We start from the raw sequence: 26,015 nt of genomic DNA, 5'->3' as shown, positions 1-26,015 counted from the left end.
ATTTAACCACAAATTTTGGGCATTCTCTTTTCTTTAGTAAGTTATTGAGTCAAACATTTAATAAACTATTCTAGGAGTTCTAAAGTTTCAAAGAAGTATAATGTAGAGTATTATACACCCATACAATATTTACATTCAATCTTTTATAATAGATAAATCAAGTATATGAATAACCAGAAAAGTAACTGAATGTGCTAAGTGAAATAGAAACAAGTTTCCTTTAATATTTTGACTCTTCAGAAAAGAGAAGTAACTTGGGAAGACACAGAGAAATCTTTATGAAGGAACTTAATATTTATCGTTTATGAACAATTTATCTTTTTCTCTTCCTTGCCAAACAGTAGAAAAAACAATATGCTATTCCTCTAGCAATCCTAATAATCCTACTGGTGTTAGTACTATATTTCATTCAGCTTAGGTATTGGCAGATATAAATAATTTGGAAATTTTGCAAAACAAGCTGTAATGATTATGAACTTTAAAGGAAAATAGTAACTTAAATTTCTAAATGTATAGCTGAAATTCTTACAGAAAGTAGATCATTTTAGGGTGATTTTAACATGTTTATTTTTTACTTGTGCATGCAGTGTTAATTCTCAGATAACTTCCATTAATAATAATTAATGCAAAAGAAATTTTCCATTGTGCAAACTCACTGTAAATCTTTAGACAAATGCCTTTTGTATATGGCCATTTTTTAGTGTAAACATCTTTTTATCCGTTATAGGTAAGTTCGGTACATGGATTATATTAAAAACAATGCATATAAAGAGGATTTTTTATATCTTTTTGTTTGATAATATCAAGAGCTAAGGCCACCATAAAATTTTTCACATTGAAGTTCTAAAGGATTTTTAAAAAATTGTTGCTATTGTATTTTGTTTGTTTTCACTACATTAAGATGATAACATATCAAATGCAAAAGTAGATATTCTGTATATCATTATGTTTCAAAAGGAAGCTGAGGGTGAAAGGAAGATGGAGAGAGAGAGTTGGTGGCTCAACAGCAATACATACTTACTGAACAAAGGCCTGTGGGGGGATACCAGCTAGTGCAGAAGCCTGCCCCTACTTACAGACTGGGGTAATTATAGGTCCAAGTGGGAGGGGTCTGGGCTTGTTGTGAAATGGGGCAGGCATTCGGGCTAGCTGCTGATAAGGGAAGGGTTTTCTTCAGTCAGGTGGTTAGACCTGGGACTTGTGTGGCAGGGTGTTTCTCATGGCCCGAACCCTAATGTAATTTTGCACTCTGACCAGGGTCTGCAAAATGGCAGGGGTTTACAAAATGGTGCAGCTTGGGCTAACATGTATAACATTTGAAAAGATTCTATACCCTCCCATTCAAAACTAACCATTTTAAACTAGTGCTATGTATTCTGGAAAATACATAAACTCCAAACTTTAGTCAAATTTCCCTTTACTAGATATACTTACATAACACAGTAGATATTAGGCATTTATCCAATACATATGATGAATTCCGATAGCTTATAAAGTTAATAGGATAAATTTAGGTAATTAATGCATTCAAGTATATCACATTTATGCTAATGTGGTATGTCTTAGCCCCTACATTATTACATTTGATAAGTTTACGTTTGCTTAAAGCTAGTATATGTCACTTACAACAGTGCATATACACACACATATATATTTTAAAGTCAGAATAATAAATTTAGAACTTATAGATTATCCCCATTGCATTAATTCTGGCGGTTCCAGTTTCTAAAGAGGTTTCCTCAGTTTTCACATGTTCACTTGACAATTCATAATTTAAAATTTTCCTTTCAGTAACAATGGCAAGGAGAATTAACAAGGTAGATATGCTTTTCATTTAATTAATTTTATGTTGGACAAAAGATAAATGGTGAATATTTAATTCTCTCATCCATTGTAAGTTGCTTAAAATAATAGAATTTCAAGTTAAGCTTAGAGACTGACCTACACAAAATGTTTTTACATAAAAGGATGTTTTTATTTTACTAAATAGTATGCATAATCCTGAAAATTTATTTTAATTATTATTAACTTCATCTCTTGTTGAAGAGCAATTAAATTATATTAGTTAGTTTAGCTCATATAATATGGTTAAACCAATCAAAATACATCATTATATAAGAACTGATTTTAGAAGTAATTTCTTTTTATTGAATATATACATGAGTTATATTAAATTATAAGAAAGTTAGTAATTCCAGGAAATGGGTTAGATGCTGCATTAACTCAGCACCCTTAGATACCTCCTTTAATCTATATCTCTCTATACATATTCTTTGGTACTTTTATCTGTCCATCTATACTTTTTTTTTTTTTTTTAAGGCAGAGTCTTGCTCTGTGCTCTGTCACCCAGGCTGGAGTGCAGTGGTGAAATCTCAGCTCACTGCAACCTCCGTCTCTTGGGTTCAAGCGATTCTCCTGCTTCAGCCTCCTGAGTAGCTTGGATTACAGGCATGTTGCACCATGCCCGGCTAATTTTTGTATTTTTAATACAGATGGGGTTTCGCCATGTTGGCCAGGCTGGTCTCGAACTCCTGACCTCAGTCAGATGATCCGCCCACCTCAGCCTCCCAAAGTGCTGGGATTACAGACGTGAGCCACCGCGCCCAGGCGATTTACGATTTTATCTGTTAAAATATTCTGATACCAATTGTGTTCATAGACTCCAGCTTCTTTATTTAAATAATTTACCTAGTGTGAGACAGACTAACAAGTATTCAAATGATAGTAAGGAGCTGAATACTGATTTAATTGGGATATAAACTAAAAGTTCTCTTCAATTTTATTGTTTGCCTCACTTGTAACACTGCACTTATTGTTTTAATTTGTCTCATCAAGTTCAAGTAATGTGTCTTTGTCTATTTTTATTTATTTGTTTAGAGATGGGGTCACATTATATTGCCCAGACTGCTCTCAAAAACCTGGGCTAAAGCAATTGTCCTGCCTCTGCCTCACAAGTAGCTGTTATTGCAGATGTGCACTCCCATGCATAACGTGTGTTTTTGTTAAATCCAGAAGTGAAAATAGACGGATGGTGAATGAGCAGTAGACTAAGAAAAAGTCCATTTTGACCTACATTAAGATAGTACTAAGCCACAATTTCTAATGTGAAATATAATTGGAATTAATCTTTTCATGTCATCACAACTTATTTTATTTTTCAATGTAAATGTGTTGCTTCTGATATATAATAAAACCACAGAAGCAGTGAAGAAAGTATAAAAAATTGATTTATGCTTTTTATGTTTTCTTTCTTTTAAAGAGTTTCTTCCAGAAGGAGACACTTCAAAATGTAAAGCTATCATATATTAAAAACTTCAACTTAAAAAGTATTCAGATACCACCCTATATCTTTTATATAAGTGCACTAAGGTCGAGAAAACTTAATTGATTTTCCCAGGATTACAGAGTTAGTGTAAAAAAGAATTGGAAATGAAACTCTTGGGATGAGAAGAATGCCTCTCCAACAGCATGTGTGAATAAAATGCATGTAAAATAGGTAAGGGAGAGAGGGAAGATCACAAGAAAGTTATAGTAGGAAGATGCCTTTTTAGTGTTATTTCTTTGCCAGTTCTCTTAATAATTTGTGTAGTTTTGAAATTGGTAAACCAAAATTCATTGAGGTGACAAGGCAATGCAGTTGATTGCTAGTGTCGTGAAGCGATGCCGCAGAGTGATTAATTTCTGGATACAAAGGTTTGTTTCAAGTCATTTCATCTAGACCATATTTTTTCCACCTAAAGCTTCCACCACAGAGAGAGAACAGTCTAGTTTCTTGGTTATAATCATTTTATAAAGTAAGTAGTAAAACGAGAAAGGATTTTACATTTATTAAATCACTAATATGGGCCAGGAACAATGCTAAATGTCTTACATATTTTATTGTGCAAAACCACCTTTTATAAGTTTGACATTTCCCTTAAACTATGCCTCTACTCTTTGCTTTTCTTCATCATCAAACATCATTCTGTAGTTCTCGATTCATCATGTCCAAATCTGTTTTCAATCAACTTTAATCTTCCTTCGCTTACATGTATTGCATTAATAATAGTCTTCAGTTTCCAGTTCTGCACTTCTCAATGTTAATAATGGCATAAATATGGCTGAATAAAGCAACACATTTACTGTCTCACCTCATGTTATGCAACTTCCAGCTACTGTAGCCACATTTGGTTTATAGTCAGTGGGAAAACACCCTTTTTGCCTACCATAATTTCATATTTTCTTGTTTTTTTTCCTCCAGTCATACGAGCCAATGTTATCTATACTCCAATGAGCATTTAAATATTAAAATGCTAGGACCACTTCTTTATATACAGATTTTCCCTACAAGATACTAACTTTTCTCATTGCTTCAAACATCATCTAGATATCTCTTCTGAGATTGAGATACGGATATCAATATTTTTATTTATTTGTATTACAATCTCTAGATTGAGACCAAATCCATGTATTCTCCAAACATTTAACTTTATCCACCTCAATGTGCCTCCTGTCAACACTCTTGGCTTCACCAACATGATGTCACCCCTTAACCATCCTCTGTCTGAGATGGTGAAATAAAATCTCATACCTGGTCAGCCCCACATCCATTCTTCTAACTGTTTCCCAATGGAGTAAGATTATTCAATTTTAAATTAGATCATGTCCCTTTTTCCCCACCTGAACATCCATTGATCTTCAAATAAAGTGTAAGTTCCTTTCTAGGCCTAAAAATCTGTAACTGGTCTCTCCATATCCACACCTTCTTTTACTACACTCAAGCTACACATGCCTTATTACAGCTTCTTAAACAAGTCACTTTTTTTCCTGCTCCTCGGATGATACTATTTATTCTATTTGAAGAATTCTGTCTCCTCTTCCTTGTTCTTCTCGTGGTTTGCTCCTTCACACCCTTCAGAGTTAAATCCTCAGAAAACTATCTGGCTTCTGAAAGGCTGCTGCACATTAGTCCATGTGAAATAGATTTCCCCACGTAATTCTATTTCTTAGCAACCTGTTTATTTCTGTTTTATAATGCATTGATATTTCTAATTAATTTTTTCTCTTGTTTACTTGTTGTTGTCTGCTGCCACACTGGATTTCAAGAAAGCAACTTACAAATAGTGGAAATACGTATTTGTTATTCATTCTAACATCTTCCACACCTATGTGAAAAACACACACTAAGTTAATCCCCAGTGAGTTACATTCTTCTATAATCTGTTTACCTAAGTTTCTGTAATTACCAACAGAACTTAAGACTTGTTTCTAAACAAGTCTTATCTAAAAATAGAAGAGGCAAAGATAATAGGATGTCACCTCCTTGATTACGCTGTGTTATGTAAGACTGTGTCTTAGAGGACTGCAGTGGGAGCTCCTCTTTCTGCTCTTGAGGAAGAAAACAGCCATGTTGCTAACTGCTTGTGGACAAGGCCATGATGTCGGGCAGTGTGAGAAACCTCTAGGCTCTAATGGTGATCTACACACTCTAGCCTGTAAATTCTGGGCTTTTCCTTGCAGTTCCAAGGATATAAATTTGGCCAACTCCCTATATGAGCTTAGATGTGGATTATTCCATTATTGGGTGTCTAGATGAGAAGGCAGTCCAGCTGACATCTTCATTGTAGCCTTGTGAGACCCTGATTAGAGAACCTGCTTCACAGAAGGGGTAAAATAATGCGTTTGTGCTGTTTAAAGCTGCTAGTTTTGTGGTAATTTGTTATGCAGTGTGATGGTTAATATTGAGTGTTGATTGGAATGAAGGATGTAAAATATTGCTCCAGGGTGTGTCTGTGAGGGGGTTGCCAAAGGAGATTAACATTAGAGTCAGTGGACTGGGAAAGGCAGACCCACCCTCAATCTGGGTGGGCACCATCTAATCAGCTGCTGCTGTGGCTAGGATAAAAGCAGGCAGAGGAACGTGGAAAGAGGAGAGTGGCTGAGTATTCTGGCCTCCACCTTTCTCCCTTGCGGGATGCTTTCCACCCTCAAACATCAGACTCCAAGATCTTCAGCTTTCGAAATCTTGGACTTTCTTTCAACCACAGAGTGAATGCTGCACTGTGGGCTTCCCTACTTCTGAGATTTTTGGGACTCGGACTGGCTTCCTTGCCTCTCAGCTTGAAGAAGGCCTATTATGGGACCTCACCTGGTGATCCTGTGAGTCAATACTCCATAATAAACTCTCCTTTATATATATATACATCTATACTATTAGTTCTGTCCCTCTAGAGAACGCTGATTAATACATGCAGCAACAGAAAATTAGTGCAATCTAAATTGCCCTTCGGAGGAAACTGACCAATATTTATGAAATATTCTATGCATTACCTCTAAACCTACTTAGAGTGAAAGGTTATGAATTGGTGTCCATTGTTTGTTATTAACATATTGTTTCACATAAAGTGTTTTTATCCTATTATCTAAAAATTGAATATCAGAGAGATAATCTTAACCCTTTTCTGGTACCATTTGCCACCAAATAAACATTTTGGGTGATATCATATCATTGCCAATAGTTTAAAATAAAATAACATTTGGTGATATCATACATTTGTCAAGTAATTAAAAAGCAAGTGAGAAAATAGATTTTAGGAGACTAAATTTCTGTGTTATTCCTATATAGTGTAGTTGTTTCCAGGTATACTATAGTGTTGCTTTTCCAAAGGAAATCTGTTTTGCAATGTCTATGTGAATTGGCTAAGTTTTATTATGAATAAAATGTAGTATGTCTAGAAACATGAAATAATACTTGTTTCTTTATTCTTATTTCAAAATGAAGATTTTAAAAATTGAGGCCACCAAACATAAGTTAATGTAATAAATAGCTATTTGGTTAGTGTGTTTTCAATTTTCCACCTTCCAAAATTTTATGGACCTAGAATAAATTGTCAATTAAAAATTAAGTTAAACAAAACATTTTAAAATAATTTTCAAAAAACTGTTCAAACAATATTAAAATCAGTAAACTATCTAGTCAATAAAGTAAACCTTTCTCTCTCTAACATTAGCTGCTCTTAGATTGGAACACTCAAAATGAAAACCAGATTGCAAAACTGACATTTAGAACTCAGCTCAGCTACAACAAAGATATACAAAGTGAAACAGAAAATGAAAATGACTGAAGGGTAGTTTTTATTGATCTCAGAGAGTGTATTATATTGGCTGCTTTAGCCTTGAAATCTCCTATCAAAATTGATTGCATTAGTCTTGTTGTGGTCAAATAGGCAAACTGGCCAAAGACTAAAAAAAAAATCTCAACCAAAGGATTTATTTTCTCTTATGTGTATAAACTTCAATCTCAGTACAAGAGAAAGTACAGAAGGAACTTTGAATATGAAAATAGAAAAAAAAACCCTGCATATGTGTAAACTCAATTTTCAAAAAGCCTAAGAACACACACATAAAACAATTTGCTGTTATGATTAAGACATTGTTGTCATTAATATGGAAATAAGGCTATTGTTTTGTGTCATGCATGTCTGTTTGAAGAGACCACCAAACAGACTTTGTGTGAGCAATAAAGCTGTTTAATCACCTGGGTGCAGGTGGGCTGAGTCCAAAAAGAGAGTCAGCGAAGGGAGATGGGGTGGGGCCGTTTTATAGGATTTGGGTGGGTAGTGGAAAATTACAGTCAAAGGGGGTTGTTCTCTGGCAGGCAGGGGCAGGGGTCACAAGGTGGTCAGTGGGGGAGCTTCTGAGCCAGGAGAAGGAATTTCACAAGGTAATGCCATCAGTTAAGGCAGGAACCGGCCATTTTCACTTCTTTTGTGATTCTTCAGTTACTTCAGGCCATCTGGATGCATACGTGCAGGCTTGGGCTCAGAAGCCTGACATTCCTGTCTTCTTATAATAATAAGAAAAATAACATAAAATAGTATTGAAGTATTGGGGCAGCAAAAATTTTTGGGGGGAGGTATGGAGAGATAATGGGAGATGTTTCTCAGGGCTGCTTCAAGCGGGATTAGGGGCAGCCTGGGAACATAGAGTGGGACAGATTAAGCTGAAGGAAGACTTTGTGGTAAGGGGTGATGTTGTGGGGTTGTTAGAAAGAGCATTTGTCATATAGAATGACTGGTGATGGCCTGGATGTGGTTTTGTATGAATTGAAAAACTAAACGGAAGACACAAATTCTAAATAAGAGAAGGAGAAAAACAGGTATTAAAGGACTAAGAATTGGGAGGACCCAGGACATCCAATTAGAGAGTGCCCAAGGGGGTTCAGTGTAATTACCTGCTTGGTTGGCAAGTTTTTGGGCTCTATCCTTGAGTTTTTTTATGTTGTCATATACCAGGCCAGACTGATTTAGGTAAAAACAACACTCTTCATTTAAAAATATACGGAGTGCCTTTTCTTTAGCAGTGAGTAAGTCGAGGCCTCCGCGATTTTGGAGGAAAGAGAAATGCAAAGCCAGCAATTGTTTGTTAAAGAAGGATTAGAAATGGCTAAGAGAGAGTGAGTGAGACTGATAGTGTGGTGGAGATAGCTGGGGAGAGGTAGAGGGTGGCATAAGAATAGGAACGAGAATAAGAGTGAGTATAAAAGTAAAGAATAAGACTTCATGAGGGTGAAAGTATTGGAGTGTACCCTGTCAGCAAAGATCATCTATCCACTTTAAGAGAGACTTAAGGGTGGCAGTTTGAGGTAAAACCAGGAGATATCAGTTATGATGGTTTGAAGGAAAAGTGTAAACAAGGGTAGGGTATTTACTAGTAGTTGAGAATGGTGAATAGGAGTATGACTAGACAGAAGATAGTAGGAGTGACAAGTTTTGGGGTGCAGTTCAAGTTGGGCTGGTGTCTGGAATGAGACTGGGGCCTAATAAAAAGGAGCATCCATACAGGAGCTCAAATGGGCTGTACCCTGTAGCATCCTGAGGACAGGCCTGAATTCTGAGAAGGGCAAGTGGTAAAAGTATTGTCCAGTCTTTAAATTGGAGGCTGAGCTTGGTGAGGTGTGTTTTTAAAAGACCATTAGTCCATTTTACCTTTCCTGAAGATTGAGGACGGTAAGGGGTATGAAGGTTCCACTGAATACCAAGAGCCTGAGAAACTGCTTGGGTGATTTGACTAATAAAGGCCGGTCCATTATTGGACTATATAGAGGTGGGAAGCCCAAACCGAGGAATTATGTCTGATTGAAAGGAAGAAATGACCACGATGGGCTTCTCAGACCCTGTGGGAAAGCCTCTACCCATTCAGTGAAAGTGTCTTCCCAGACCAAGTGGTATTTTAGTTTCCTGACTTGGGGCATGTGAGTAAAGTCAATTTACCAGTCCTGGGCAGGGGCAAATCCCTGAGCTTGATGTGTAGGAAAGGGAGGGGGCCTGAACACTCCCTGAGGAGTAGTAGAATAGCAGATGGAACCCTGAGAAGTGTTTTCCTTAAGGATAGATTTCCATGATGGAAAGGAAATGAGAGGTTCTAAGAGATGGGCTAGAGGCTTGTGACCTACATGGAAGAGGTTATGAAATGATGACAGAATAGAATGGGCCTGTGAGGCTGGAAAGAGATATTTCCCTTGGTCTAAGAACCATTTGCCTTGTGTGGGAAGAGATTGATAGGGTGAAGTTTCAGTGGGGGAGTAGGTGGGACTGACTGATGAGAAGGAGAAAAATTGGCCATGAGGGACCAAAGTTGGAATGCTAACTGCTTCTTTAGCTACCTTATTAGCATAAGCATTGCCCTGAGTGATGGGATCTGACGCCTTTTGATGGCGCTTGCAGTGAATGACTCCAGCTTCCTTTGGAAGTAAAGCAGCCTTGAGATGAGTTTTTATTAAAGAGGCATTAACGATGGAGGACCCTTGTGTAGTGAGCAAACCTCTTCCTGCCCATATAACAGCATGGTGGTGCAGGGTATGGAAGGCATATTTAGAGTCAGTGTAAATATTGACGCGTAGTCCCTTTGCAAGAGTGAGGGCCTGAGTTAAGCAATGAGTTCGGCTTGCTGAGAGGTAGTGGAGAGGGGCAGAGCAGTAGTATTAACGATAGATGTGGAAGATACTATAGCATAGCCTGCCTTTGCTGGTGAGTGGTGATTAGGCCTGGTGGAACTGCCATCAATAAACCAAGTGTGATCAGGGTGAGGAACAGGAAAGAAGGAAATATGGGGAAATTGCAAATGCCAGGTGGATTAGAAAGATACAGCCATGGGGGTCAGGTGTGGTATCAGGAATAATGTGGGGCTAACCTAAAACAGTAAGGTCAAATTGTTTGGACAGAAAGGCTACAGGGTGCAGTCCCAGCACTTGTGTAAGAATTTTGACTGCATAGCCCTGTACTTTGGCTGTGTGTAATGAAAAGGGTTGGGATGAATTAGGGAGAGCTAGTGTGGGAGCAGATTTCATGGCTGTTTTTGAGGAATGGAAAGAGGAGTGGTGAAAGGATTTAGGATCTATGGGGTCAGCTAGGTTTGCTTTTGTGAGTTTATATAATGGTTTAGTCAGGATGGTAAAGCTAGGTATTTAAAGGCGGAAGTATCTAACCATGCCTAGGAAGGAAAGGAGTTGTTGTTTCATAGAAGGGGTTGGGCTTTGGGAGATTAGCCAGACATAATTAGCAGGGAGAGCACATGTGTTTTCATGAAGAATTATGCTGAGATAGGTAACGGATGAGGAAGAAATTTGGGCTTGACTGAAGTAATGGGGGCTGTCTGCAAAGCCTTGCGGCAGTACAGCCTAGGTAATTTGCTGAGCCTGATGGGTGTCAGGGTCAGTCCAAGTGAAAGCAAAGAGGCTGGGATGAAGGGTGCAAAGGAATAGTAAAGAAAGCATGTCTGAGGTCCAGAACAGAATAATGGGTTGTGGAGGGAGGTATTGAGGATAGGAGAGTGTACGGGTTGGGCACCACAGGGTGGATAGGCAAAACAATTTGGTTGATAAGGCACAGATCCTGAACTAACCTGTAAGACTTGTCCAGTGTTTGGACAGGTAAAATGGGGGAAATGTAGGGAGAGTTTATGGGTTTTAGAAGCCCATGCTGTAGCAGGCTAGTGATAACAGGCCTCAGTCGCCTTAAAGCCTGTTGTGGGATGGGATACTGGTGTTGAGTGGGGTAAGCGTGATTAGGTTTTAATGGGATAGTAATGGGCATGTGATCAGTTGCCAGGGAGGGAGTAGAGGTGTCCCATACTTGTGGGTTAAGGTTGGGGGATATGAGAGGAAGACACGAAGGAGGCTTTGGGTTGGGAAGAAGGGCAACAATGAGGTGTGGCTGTAGTCCAGGAATAGTCAGGGAAGCAGATAATTTGGTTAAAATGCCTAGACCTAACGAGGGAGCTGGGCAGGTGGGGATAACTAAAAAGGAGTGCATAAAAGAATATTGTCCAAGTTGGCACCAGTGTTGGGGAGTTTTAAGAGGTTTAGAAGCCTGGCTGTCAGTACCCACAACAGTTACGGAAGCAAGGGAAACACGCCCTTGAAAAGAAGGTAATGTGGAGTGGGTAGCCTCCGTATAGATTAAGAAGAGGACAGACTTACCCTCCACTGTGAGAGTTACCAAAAGTGTCTGTGATGATCCAGGAGGCTTCCGAGGCGATCGGGCAGCATCCGTCATTAGTCATTAAGCCAAGAAGATCTGGAAAGGAGTCACTCAGAGAGCCCTGGGCCAGAGTTCCAGGGGTTCTGGGAGTGGTTGCCAGCCCAGTTGGACAGTCTGATTTCCAGTGGGGTCCCGTACAGATGGGACACGATTTAGGAGGAATCCCAGGCTGCGGGCATTCCTTGGCCCAGTGGCCAGATTTCCAGCACTTGAAGCAAGATCCTGGGTGGGGGGAGGTCCTGAAGGAATGCCTGACTGCTGTAGCTTAGGCGTTTTGAAGTTCTTGTGTGCAGGAGGTGTGGCTGGGTTTTGTCTCACAGCAGAAGCAAGTAATTGTAACTCTTCTCTATTATTGTGCATCTTAAAGGTGAGGTTAATTAAGTCCTGTTATGGGGTTTGAGGGCCAGAATCTAATTTTTGGAGCTTTATTTAATGTTGGGAGCATTATTAATATGCATTAATAAAATGCATATTGAGAATAAGATGGCCTTCTCACCCTTCAGGGTCTAGGGCTTAAAGCGTCTCAGGGTTGCTGCCAAATGAGCCATGAACTGGGCTGGGTTTTTATATTTGATGAAAAAGAGCCTAAACACTAACTGATTTGGGAGAGGTTGGATAAAGGAAAAGGAGCATTAACTATGACTATGCCTTTAGCTCCAGCCACCACTTTAAGAGGAAATTTTTGGGCTGGTGGGGGAGGGCTAGTTGCAGAATGAAACTTTAAGCCGGACCAGGTGTGAGGAGGGGATGTGATGAAGGATTATAGGGTGGGGGAGCAGAGGCTGAGGAAGAATTGGAGCCTGATTCAGCCTGGTGGGGAGTGACCTGAGGAGCAGTCTAGGGAGGAGGGGAGAGGTCAGATGGTTCTGCAGAAAAGGAAGATTGAAAAGACTCAGCAATGTTTGGTGTTGGGACTGAAGGGACAGGCAGGAGGGAAAGAAGGAAGATTTGGAATGAGTTGCATTGGGAACAGAGACTAGGGATGAACTGATGTGTAAAAGAATGCCTGGACGTCAGGCACCTCAGACCGTTTGCCCATTTTACAACAAAAATTATCTAGATCTTGTAGGATGGAGAAATAGAAAGTGCCATTTTCTGGCTATTAGGAACCATTGTCGAGTTTGTATTGGGGTCAAGCGGCATTGCAGAAGAAAATAAGGTGTTTAGGTTTTAGGTCAGGTGTGAATTGAAGAGGTTTTTAAGTTCTTGAGAACACAGGCTAAGGGAGAAGAAGGAGGAAGTGACCTCTGAATTTTGAAAACTGTGTAGTTTATTTTGTAAACAATTATTTTGTAGCACTCAGCTTATCCCTAACATTTACCTATAAATTTTCTTTTCTTTGCACTAGCTCTGTCTCCTCAATTTGGTTGTAAATTTTCTATAAACACAAACCAAATCTTCATGTGCAATTGCCGTAGAATCTGAAATCTGACAAAACATTTCTCTAGAGGCCTGAGCGTACCTTCATAGTAACTACACGTCTCAAACTTCAGGAGGTGAACATGCACAGAGAATAACACAGCATTTTACTAAGTGCAAATTGGCACCATCAATGTGATTAAACATATTCACTCTCTTCTTCAGCTTACTATCTTCTTCCTCCCTATGATCCACAATCACCACTCATGCCATGTACCTTGCAGAATAAATATTTCAATGCACAATTTACCTTTCTTATATGTGAATGGTTTCTTATGCATCTATTTCAGTGAGCCAACGGTTACCCAGATTAAATATCATTTCTGGGTATGCCTGTGAGGAGGTTTCCAGATGAAATTAGTAATTTAATCAGTGGGTTTAATAAAATAGATTGTCTTCCCCAATGTGGTTGGTCATTACCTCATCCTTTCAGAGTCTGAATAGAATAAAAAGTCACAGGAAGAAGGAATTTGCCTTTTTTTGTTTCCTTCCTGCCTGTTTATTTGAGCAAAATACATCAATATTTTGCTGCCTTTGCACTGAGTTTATGCCATCATCTCCCCTGGTCATCAGGCATTTGGATTCAGACTGAAATTACAACACCTACTTTCCTGCCTCTAGCCTGTAGATGGCAGTTCTTGGGACATCTCAGCCTCCATAATCAAGTGAGCTAAAGCCTCATACTAAATCATTCTCTCTCTCTCTTTCTTTCTTCTTTTGGAGAGCAAAGAAGATGGCCAACTAAATGCAGCTGAAAAGCACCTCTCCCACCAAGAGAAACCAAGTATCAAGTAAACCATCATACTTCAAACAGATCTTTTGAGTGAAAATAAAGTCAATATAGAGGTAATGCAGACATTCCCCGAAACCTGCTCTGACTCTGCCCAGCTTAGAGAACCAGCAGGTTCCTGAGGAGGTGTGGTTTCCCTATTGACCTAACCTTCAGCTCCGGATGGCTTTAGGGGAGTGGAAAGTGCAGTGCACCAGAGTCTGCGTTAGGACTAAGGAAACACAGGCATAGCACTGGTGATTGGAGGGGGCTCCCCCAAGGCCCAGAAAGAGACCTGGTGAGGGAGTTATCTCTTGCCCCGCTATCTTCCACTCCCCAGGACACTGCTGAATGTACTCTGAAATACAAGACACACAATGCTGATTAAAAGCCTATTTGCCAGCCCTTAATCTTAAGCACCATCTACTGTATCATAGCCTGAATTACCTCACCAAACAAAATTGAATTCCTTTAGCCCTCAATACTTGTGAAACCTAATGCAGGAAACTAGCCACAGCTCAGAAATTATACAGAGCCTTCACCCTCTGAAAGTACTCAGAAATGAAGCCAATCAACTTTACACAACACACCCCCATCAAATGCCCAAAAGAAAAAAACAAATTGAAGCCAAAAATACCATCCAAACAGTCATTTCCAAAAGAAACAGAAACAGGAGTCCCTCAAATGAGAAGAAATCAGTGCAAGAATTCCAGACATTCATAAAGTCAGAGTGGTTCTATACCTCTAAAGGAGCACACTAGCTTCCCAGAAACGGATGCTAACCAGAGTGAAATGTCTGAAAAGACAGACACAGAATTCAGGATCTGGAAGAGAAATTCAAAGATATTTAAGAGAAAATTGAAATCCAATCCAAGGAAGACAATAAAATGATTTAAGAGTTGAAAGATGACAAAGCCACTTTAAGAAGGAACCTCACTGAACATCTGGGTTTAAAAAATTTACTACAGGAATTTCAAAATACAAATGTGAGCCTTAACAACAGAATAGACAAAGCTGAAGAAATAATTTAAGACTAGTCCTTCAAATCAGCCCAGTCAGATAAAAATAAAGAAAAAAAACGATTTAAAGCATGAGCAAAGCCTTTGAGAAATATGAGATTTTGTAAAAAGACCAAACTTATACATCATTGGAATTCCTAAGATATAAGAAGAGAGAGTAAGCAACTTGGAAAACATATTGGAGGATATAACCCATGAAAATTTCCTTATTCTTGCTAGAAAGGTCATCATGCAAATGCAGGCAATTTAGAGAACCCCTCCAAGATACTATACAAGACAACCATTCCCAAACACATGGCCACCAGACACTACAAGGTCTATGTGAAATAAAAAATATCTTAAAGCCAGCTAAAGATCACTTACAAAGGGAAGCTCATCAGGCTAACATCACACTTCTCAGCAGACACCTTATAAGCCAGAAGAATTTAGAGGCTATTTCCAGCATTCTTAAAGAAAAGAAATTCCAACCTAGAATTCCTATCCCACCAAACTAAGCTTTATAAGCAAAGTAAAAATAACATCCTTCCCAGACAAGCAATTGCTAAGGACATTTATTTTGACTAGACTGACCTTACAAGAGATATTTATGGGAGTTATTAAATTTTAAACAAATCTACTCTGACAAAAACACACTTAAGTACATAGCCCACATTCCTATAAACTACACAATCAAGACGACAAAGCAACCAGCTAACGACAGCACAACAGGATCAAAACCTCACATATCAATATTAACCTGGAATGTAAATGGTCTTAGTGTACCACTTAAAAGGCAAAGAGCAGCAAGCTAAATAAAAAATAATAAGACCCAACTGGCTGCTGTCTTCAAGAGATCTATATCACATGTAATAACTCCCATTAGCTCAAAGTAAAGAGATAAAGAAAGATCCATCATACGAATGGAAAACATAAAAGAACAGGGGTTACTATTCTTACATCAGATCAAACAGGCTTTAAATCAATGACAGTAAAAAAGAACAAAGAAGGGCATTACATAATGATAAAAGGTTCAATTCAACAAGAAGACACAACTATCCTTAATATACATACATCCAACATTGGAACACTCAGATTCATAAAACACGTACTTCTAGACCAACAAAAACACTCAGACAGCCATACAGTAATAGTGGGAAACTTCAACACCTCACTGATAGCATTAGACAAATCAAGGCAGAGAATGGGCAAATAAATTCTAGACTTAAATTTGATACATGATCAATAACACCTAATATACATCTACAAAATACTTCACCCAACAACCACAGAATATACATTTTTCTCATCCGCACATGTATCATACTCTAAGTTTGAACAGGTTTGGCCATAAAGTGAGCCTCAATAAATTTAAAAAAATCAAAATTTTACCATTCATATTTTCAGACAGTAGTGGAATAAAAACAGAAATCAATACCAAGAAGGTCTCTCAAAACCACACAATTACATGGAAACTAAACATCTTGCTCCTGAATGGTTTTGAGGTAAAAAACAAAATTAAGGCAAAAATTAAAAAAAAAGCTAACATAATTAATAAAGACAGACCATATTAAAATCTCTGGGATGTAGCTAAAGCAGTGTTAAAAGGAAAGTTTTCAGTGCTAAAAACACCTACATCAAGAATTTAGAAAGATCTCAAATTAACACTCTAACACAGCACCAAGAGGATTTAGAAAAATAAGAACAAACTAACCCTAAAGCTAGAGGACAAAAATAAATAAATAAATCAGAGTCGACTGAAGGAAACTCAGACCCCAAAAGACATATGAAGGATCAAAAAACCCAAAACTTGGTACAATGAAAGGATAAAGAAGGTCAATAGACCACTAAGTAGATTAGCCAAGAAAAAGAGAGAAAATTCAAATAAGCAAAGTCAGAAGTGATAAAGGTGACATGACAACCAAACCCAGAGAAGTGCAAAAGATCCTCAAAGGCTATTATGAACACTTCTATGCACACAAACTAGAAAAATCTAGTGGAAACTGATGAATTCCTAGAAAAAGAAAACTTCCCAAGATTGAGTCAGGAGAAATTGAAATCCTGAACACACCAAAAACTAGTTCTAAAATTGACTCAGTAATAAAACTTCTACCAACTAAAATAAAACCCTAGACCACATGAATTCACAGCTAAATTGTACCAGACATACAAAGAAGAGCTATTAGTAAACCTACTGAAACTATTCCAAAAAAAAAAAAAAAAATTGAGAAGGAAGGACTTCTCCCAAACTCCTTCTATGAAGTCGGCATCATTCTCCTACCAAAATCTGGTGAAGACACAAGAAAAGAAAACTACAGGACAATATGCCTGATGAACAGAGATGCAAAAATCCTCAAAAAATTACTAGCAAACTGAATTTAGCAGCAAATCAAAAATTTAATTCACCATGTAAGCTTCACTCTTGGAATGTCAGGTTGATTTAACATATGCAAATCAATAAATGTAATTTACCACAAACAGAATTAAAAACAAAAATCATATAATCATCTCTCTATATATAGGAAAACCTTTAATAAATTCAATGTCCCTTCATGATAAAAACCTTCAACAAACTAGGCATCAAAGTAACATACCTCAAAATAATAAGAGCCATCTGTGACAAACCCACAGCCAGAATGATACTGAATGAGCAGAAGCTGGAACTATTTCCCTTGAGAACTGGAACAAGACAAGGGTGCCCAATCTCATCGCTCCTCTTCAATATAGTATGGGAAGTCCCAGACTAAGTAATCAGGCAAGAGAAATAAATGAAAGGCATTGAAAGAGGAAAAGAAGCAGTCAAACTATCTGTGTTCTCTGATGGTATGATTTTATCCTTATAAAATACTAAAGACTCTGCCAAAAAGCTCCTGGAAATGATAAATGACTTCAGTGAAGTCAATGCAAAATCAATGTACAAATATCAGTAGAATTTCTATACAACAATAATGTTCAAGATGACTGCCAAATCAAAAATGCAATCTCATTTATAATACCTATACAAAAATAAAATATTGAGAAAAACATTTATCTAAGGAAGTGAAACAGGAGAATTATAAAACACTGCTGAAAGAAATCATATATGACACAGACAAATGGAAAACACTCCATGCTCATGGAAAAGAAGAATTAATATCATTCAAATGGCCATACTGCCCAAAGCAATCTACAGATTCAATGTCACTTCTATCAAGTTACTAATACCACTTTCCACAGAATGGGGAAAAATATTCTAAAATTCATATGGGATCAAACAAAACCACAACTATTCAAAGCAATCCTGAGCTAAAAAACCAAAGTCAAATGCATCACATTTTATGACTTCAAACTGTGATACAAGTTTTAGTAAACAAAACATTATGGTATTGGTACAAAAACAGACACAGAAAATATTCCAGAAAATATGATACTGTTGTGGGAGAACGAGATGACTACAGCTGTTGCAACAATGTTGGAATAAGTCATACATACACTTACCATGTTGAAGATGGAGGTCACAGAATGAGAAATATGGATTCTTATTTTAATAATATCATCAAGTTGGAGACCAGCCTGGCCAACATGGTGAAACCCCATCTCTACTAAAAATACAAAAAATTAGCCGGGCGTGGTGGCAAGTGCCTTTAATCCCAGCTACTTGGGAGGCTGAGGCAGGAGAATCGCTTGAACCCAGGAAGCGGAGGTTGTAGTGAGCCGGGATAACACCATTGTCCTCCAGCCTGGGAAACAAGAGTGAAACTCCGTCTCAAAACTCCATCTGAAAAATCATGATAATAATGAATAAAATGTAATTGAACTGCCAATTTAGCCATTATCTTCTCTCAAAACTCCTAGTAATATGACACAATATATTTTTTTCTGAACTTTCAAATTGGATGAATTAGAATTTTCTGTTTTATGTAGATGAAATCAACAGATACTGTAATCTAGCAGGTGAATGTTTTAAAAGTTGACTAGAACAGATATAAATTTTTTTTTATATACAGAGATGCCAATGCACTAGCTATTTTAACATCAGCAGATATTTAATTATTTAGTTTGCCAAATGGCTATTTTGATAGTATGGAAGACATGTTATTTTGTTTCTAAAAAACATAAAACAAATAAAAATAACTCAAGAAAATTGTATTTATTTTGAGGACACTTGATATACTGAATCCAATAAAGAGTTGACAAATCACTCCCAAGGAAATAATTATCACATACTGTTCTAGGTAATTAATTTAAGACCTTTGAAGAATGTCCTTCTTTAATCTCTATCATTCATATAGTTTGTCTTAATCACAATAATTAAAATTATTTTAAATTGCCACGTGAGAGAACTCAATTCACCCATATTGAGCCAGTTTTCTTTCTTTACTCCAATTATTGTGGTCAAAAACTCAATTAACCGGCTGGACGCGGTGGCTCACGCCTGTAATCCCAGCACTTTGGGAGGCCGAGGCAGGAGGATCACGAGGTCAGGAGATCGAGACCATCCTGGCTAACATGGTGAAACTCCGTCTCTACTGAAAATATAAAAAATTAGCCAGGCGTGGTGGCAGGCACCTTTAGTCCCAGCTACTCAGGAGGCTGAAGAAGGAGAATGGCGTGAACTCGGGAGGCAGAGCTTGCAGTGAGCCAAGATCGCGCCACTGCACTCCAGCCTGGGCGACAGAGTGAGACTCTGTCTCAAGAAAAAAAAAAAAATTCAAGCTAACCTTACTTGAATTTCACGATGTTCTATGATGGCAAAGATTTAACAATATTGTAGAAAAACTAAGATACCCATGGTTAAGTTATTAAAGATTTCCTCATGGGATTTTTTTCCAGACCACAAACATACTATAAAACACAGTAAAGATAAATACTTTCATAAAAGGAAGGCAGGAAGAAATGGAAAGAAAAATTGGCAAAGCATAATATTTAAAATACGCTCGTGAAAAGTTTTATAATTTTTAGCATAAAGCTTATTATTAGATTAAATAAAACAATGAATTTGTGAAAATATATTTAATAATCTAATAATGTAAGAAGCATAAAATCAACTTCTTCTAAAAATATGTTTTCTAAACTATTACCAGAGTGATCTTGATAAAGTCTTAGAAGTATAAATGCCTTTTGTGATTACAGTATTTCAGTGCCTTCCTGCAGCTCTAAAAGTGTGAAAGATGAACTCATCTCCAGAGACAGAGGGATATTTTATGTTTTGGAATTTCCTGTCCTCTCTAGCTTCATCTGTCATTACCATGCCCCGTGTACTTCATACCACAGCCATTGTAAACATATTTGTCAAATAAAAAATAAACAATATATTTTAATAATGTTTTAATAAAAATATTCAGAAAGTTTTTCATTGACCTCATATTATAATTTTTCTGTGTTTGTTTCTCTCATTTGAACCCAGATATAGGCTCTAGAGGACTTTCATGGAATCCTCATTGCTAATCCTCACCAGTATTATAATGGTCATAATTGAAAAGGATTCTACATGATAAGCAAGGGTTCAGAAAGTGAATGCTGTCATCATTCTTTATACTCATATACATGCTCATATATACTAATGAAGGACTTTAGGAAATGCTACCCCAAAATATGCTGCTTTGGTATATTGATTACTTCAAGCTGATGCCGTTTGAATAAGAGCAAATGCAGGGAGAGGATATCTCTGAACTGCCCTTCTCTACTTAGAGACAGATCCTCCAAAAGAAACTCAACTGTCATCAATCTCCTCCCCAAAAGTTACATCAACTAAGGAAGATTAACTCTTCAAATCACAGGAGAAGAGACTAGCACCCAAACTTTGAGAGAAACTATCATTTCTTCTTTTAAGGGTTTTTTCATCTTTCCTAAAAATAATTTCCCCTCCCCTAAATTCCCTACATGCTCCCTCCCCTTTCCACTATGAAGAGGGCATATAAACTCCTAAGTCTTACTTTTGTTGGGGTATTCATATAATAAATTTGGCAACCTTTTCTCCTGTTGATCTGCCTGGTTTATTTCATTGAGTGGGTTACTGAAGCCTCAGAGGTTAAAGGGAAAGCCTTCCCTCCTACATCATATATAAACATAATATGGAATTATTTTAAGAGAAATATGAAGTTGGTAAGGAACTGTGGTTAAAATAAAGTCAGCGACTCATGACTACATGTCTAATTTAAAGTTATTGAGTGATTACTCATAGAGATAAGACAATTATATTATGTTTATTATGATAATTTCATTTGCTCTTTGATGATTTATTAAGTGTAAATTAGTAGAAATTAACTTTGGCAACCTCATTCTTCCCCACTACTTTATTTGGAATATCAGTTATAACTAATCTATATTGTAATTTCCCTACCTTCAAAATAGCCTCCACAGTTACAAGTAGCTGAATCAATGCTAATTAGGAAAAAAAAATACAGCTACTGATTATTTCAAATAGTTCATTATTCAGATAAAATGGGCTCCAGGTGATATAAGTAAGGAGATTTTCATAAACATTAAAACTGAGAAAGATAACTGAATGCCATTCTTCAGATAATTAGAGTGTTAACTACAAAAATTATTAGTGATGAAATAACATGGTTTTTGTCAAGTGTACAAAACTTTTTTGGGCTATGATAGTCTTATAATTTTAGAACTGGGTCCAACACTTACATTGCCTACTAGTGGTTTGCAGCCTAAGGGGAGTTTCCTTCAAAAGAGTGTTTGAAAAATAGAAAGAAGTTTTTGATTCTCACAATCACATATGGGTCCAGTTGGACTTGAGTGCTCAGGTGGCCATGTGTGCTAAGTGCCTGCAATATGCAGTAATGCACCTCACAACTAAGAGTCATCGTGCTTCAAATGCCAACTGATAAATCACAAACTTAGAAACCAGGAAAAGAGTATTATAAATGCTACAGGCTTCATGTTTGTATTTCCTTCTAATGCTTATGTTGAAATCTAATCATCAGTGTGATGGCAGTGGAAAGTGGGATTTTAAGTTGTGAGAGGAGGAGAGTACTCATGAATGGTTCTAGCCCCCTTATAAAAGAAGCCCCAGATAGCTGCTGTTCCTTTTTTTGTCATGTGAAGACACAGCTAGAAGGCACTGTCTACGAATCAGAAAGAAGGTCCTCACCACTCATCATATATGTCAGCACTTTGATTTTGGACATAGCCTCCAGGACTGTGAAAAATAAAACTTTGTTGTTCATATGTTGCTCAATTCATGGAATTTTGTTAATACAGCACAAATGAACTAGGACAAGAAGAACAGTGGGAGAAACAGGATTGGAACTGTGTTCTGTTTCAGTGGAAAAAAAATTTCAGTATTATTTTTCTTATGAATAGTATGAATATAGTAAGATCTAAATAAGGATATTGTTACCTTCAGAGGGAAATTTTATATTTCCACTCCATTCTTCAGCTACACATGAAAAATTTAAATAGCTATAGGTACCAAAAGTTTCAAATTCCTCTAGTCTGGCTTTTGTCTCCTGACTTTGGCCTTCACTGGATACTCTGCCTTCAAGGGACCCTTTGACCTGCAGCCCTTTCTGCTATAACTGTTGTTTTGTGCTGGAGCCCTGCCAGGGTGATGGAAAAATATGGGGGTTGTGGCTTGGAGCTGTGACATTCACAAGTGTTTCTCCAGTGCTATTGTTTGTTTGTTTGTTTTTCCTCATCCCCACCCTCACTCCCTTCCCTGGCTGCAAGACTTCCAATCTATTTTTGAAGCCTTGATACCTGTTGAAAATGATTTTTTCCTCCTTAGGTAAAACAGCAAGACTGAAAGCAGCTGGAGGCAGAGAAATTTCCTTTCCCAGAAGGATAAACACTATCCATGACTTAGCCCTAGAAAGCAGTCCATTTACATAGTGAAGACTCTGGATCTATCTAAAGGATGACTCTTCTCCTCCTCCTTGTCAGATCCGGGAAAGGATCTTTCTCAGATTCTTACTGGTATGGCTTCTGCAGGTAAAGCCCACAAAAGTGTAGGGGCTGCAATAAGACTGCATCACCAAGAAACTTTTTTATTCTTATGCTTGTCTGTATTCAACATTTTATCAACATTATCATTTATATGGTCCTATTAGTTTATGGCTCCAGTGACTTCTCCTCTGGATAATAGATCTCAGTTTCTGTGTATCTTTTGATGTGCCTGTCTCTCCCGATTTTAGAGTAGTTGAACGTCCTATAACATCTGTTTTCTCAACAGATGCAAGAAAAGTTATTTTAAGTTTTATTCTTGAATGACCAAGAGTGACAACTTCTAAGCTCTTTGCTTGTTGGATTTTGTCAAAGCTAGAAAGAAAAAGCTGTTTGTTTTCTGACTGCTTATAATTTTTTTCCTCTTGCCAGAGAGAATTAACAAGTACAATTCTGACATTCCTCAGTTGCTTAGGAAAAATGTGTCACATTTTAAAAAGTACAGTAGGCCAGGTGTGGTGATGCATGCCTGTAATCCCAGCACTTTGGGAGGCTGAGGCGGGTGGATTGCCTGAGATCAGGAGTTCAAAAGCAGCCTGGCCAACATGGTGAAATCCCGTCTCTACTACAAATGCAAAAACTAGCCAGGCATGGTGACGCATGCCTGTAATCCCAGCTACTTGGGAGGCTGAGGCAGGAGAATCGCTTGAACCTGGGATGCCAGAAGGCGGAGGTTGCAGTGAGCTGAGATCTTGTCACTGCACTCCAGTCTGGGAGATAAAGCAAGGCCCTGTCTCAAAAAAAAAAAAAAAAAAAAGAAGAAGAAGCACAGTGTGGGCATATGAAATGTAAGCCAGCTAGCTCAACAGCTTGGGAAAATCATCATAAAAGAACTGGCAAGCAAGGAATTGGTAACAACATAATATTAAAAACATAATGCAAAACACAATCCAAAATGGGCATATGGAACAGGCAAAATATCAACTTATGTGGGAAAAGATAAACCTCAGATGTCACTACAGCTATGGGACTGAGGGTGGAATTCAATAACAACAATTTTCAAGTATCCATTATAAAAGTGTTCCAACAAGTTGCATAAATACTCTTGAAATAAATTGAAAGGTTGAAGTCTAGTAAGTAAATACACACTGCAACAAACAAAATGGAAATTTAATACTTTTAAAATATAATAACTTTTTAAAAAAAATAAAACCTTGAATATATCAACAGCAGCATAGCAATGATGGACAAAAGACTCACTAATCTTTTAGTGAGAAAACAGAGCAATAGAAAAAATTCAATTGAATAACAGATATAAAAAGGTAAAATAAAACAAATCTTGAAGACAGAGCAATAGAAAAAATTCTTGAAGACACAGCAATAGAAAAAATTCAATTGAATAACAGATATAAAAAGGTAAAATAAAACAAATAAATAGTCTCAGAGACCTGGAGGAAAACAACATAAGGCCTAATATCTGTGTTGTTGGCGGTCCAGAGACACAAGCAAAAGAATGTGGTATAGGAAAAAACATGTGAAAAAATAATGCCTGAAAACTTCTCAAATATGATAAAATATATAAACTTGCAGATTAATGAAGCTCAGAAAGGCCCAAACAGAATAAAACCCCAAAAACACCTTCCTGAAATATCATAATTGTGATGGCTAATATTGAGTGTCAATTTGATTGGCTTGAAGGATGCAAAGTATTGTTCCTGGGTGTATCTGTGAGGGTGTTGCCAAGGGGATTAACATTTGAGTCAGTGGACTGGGAGAGGCAGACTACCCTCAGTCTGGGTAGGTGCCATCTAACTAGCTGCTAGAACAACTAGAATAAACCAGGCAGGAGAAGATGGAATGACCGACTTACTGAGTCTTCTGGCCTTCATCTTTCTCCTGGGCTGAATGCTTCCTGCGCTTGAACAACAGACTGCAGCTTTTGGACTCTTGGACTTACACCAGTGGATTTCTAGAGGTTCATAGGCGTTTTCCACAGAGTGAAGGCTGCACTGTCAGCTTCCCTACCTTTTAGGTTTTGGGACTGAGACTAATGCACCACTGACTTCCTTGCTCCTCAACTTGCAGACGGCCAATCATCGGACTTTGCTGTGTGATCGTGTGAGTCATTTCTCCTTAATAAACTCCCTTTCATATATGCATATATCCTATTAGTTCTGTCCCTCTAGAGAACCCTGACTAATAGAATAATTAAACTTTTAAAAACTAAAGATAAAATAAAAAACTAAAGCTAAAAAAGGGAAATAGAAAATTCTCAAAGCAAAGAAACATCACACATTATTTATAGGAGGACAATGGTTTGCATGAATATAAATTTCTCATCAAAAACTATGGAAGCCAAATGGAAGTGGGAATCATTTGTAGAGTCGAAAAAAGATAAACCCAGAATTCTAGATCCAATGAAAATATACTTTATGAAGGGAAGTTAAATATATTCTCAGATGAATGAAAACTAATAGAAGTTAATGTCAGTATAACTGCTCTATAAGAATTGAAAAAAAAAGGTTTTCAGATGGAAGAAAATGATATGAAAAGGAAACTTGGAATATCAAGAATTAAGAACAACAACAGAAATATTAAGTGTCGAGTTAAAATTTTCAGTATATAGATAAATATACATATCATGTATATATAGAATATAAAAATGTGTATGTATATATAGTGTATATGTATAGTATATGTATGTGTATATGTATATATACATACACATATACACACACACACACAAACAATATATAAATGAACTAAACACAAAGGAGGGAAAGTAATGGGACATTTTTAATTTCAAGGTTACTACATTCTGTTTGATGTAGTAAAATACAGATTGCACGCAAAATGTGAAGTATGTATAACAATTAGAGCAAACTCTAAAAAGTCTGACTAAAATTTAGCCTGAAAAGGAAAAGCAGGAGAACCGTATGTGTGTGTGTGTCTGTATAAATATATTTATATTTACAATATTATATTTAATTGGTGAGCTTAGGTCATCACATTTTAATAGACTTTGTTGTCTGATTTATCATTTTCTGGTTGTGTCCTCTTTTTATTAACTAATTAAATGTAATTAGTTATATTCACTATCAATTTAATTACTAGTTAATAATTAATCAATAATTTATTTTTAATTTATAATTAAATTTTAATTATTATTTATTAAATTTTAACTATTTTAATTATTAATTTAATATTAATTATTAATAAACATGTAGGTAGCTAATAAGAGGGCTTCAAAATACAGGATGGAAAAACTCACAGAATTGAAAGGACAAATCTACTGATCTATAATTACAGATGTAGGCTACAATTTTTCTCAATAATATATAGAATAATGAAAGGAAAATCAGCAAAGTATAGAATAATTTAATGGCATCATCAGTCCAGAATTACAATTAACATGTGTTGAACACTTCACCAAAT

The sequence above is a fragment of the Gorilla gorilla genome, chromosome 2 (assembly GCF_029281585.2).
Source record: "Gorilla gorilla gorilla isolate KB3781 chromosome 2, NHGRI_mGorGor1-v2.1_pri, whole genome shotgun sequence".
Classification (NCBI taxonomy): domain Eukaryota; kingdom Metazoa; phylum Chordata; class Mammalia; order Primates; family Hominidae; genus Gorilla; species Gorilla gorilla.
This window is presented reverse-complemented; position numbering follows the sequence as displayed.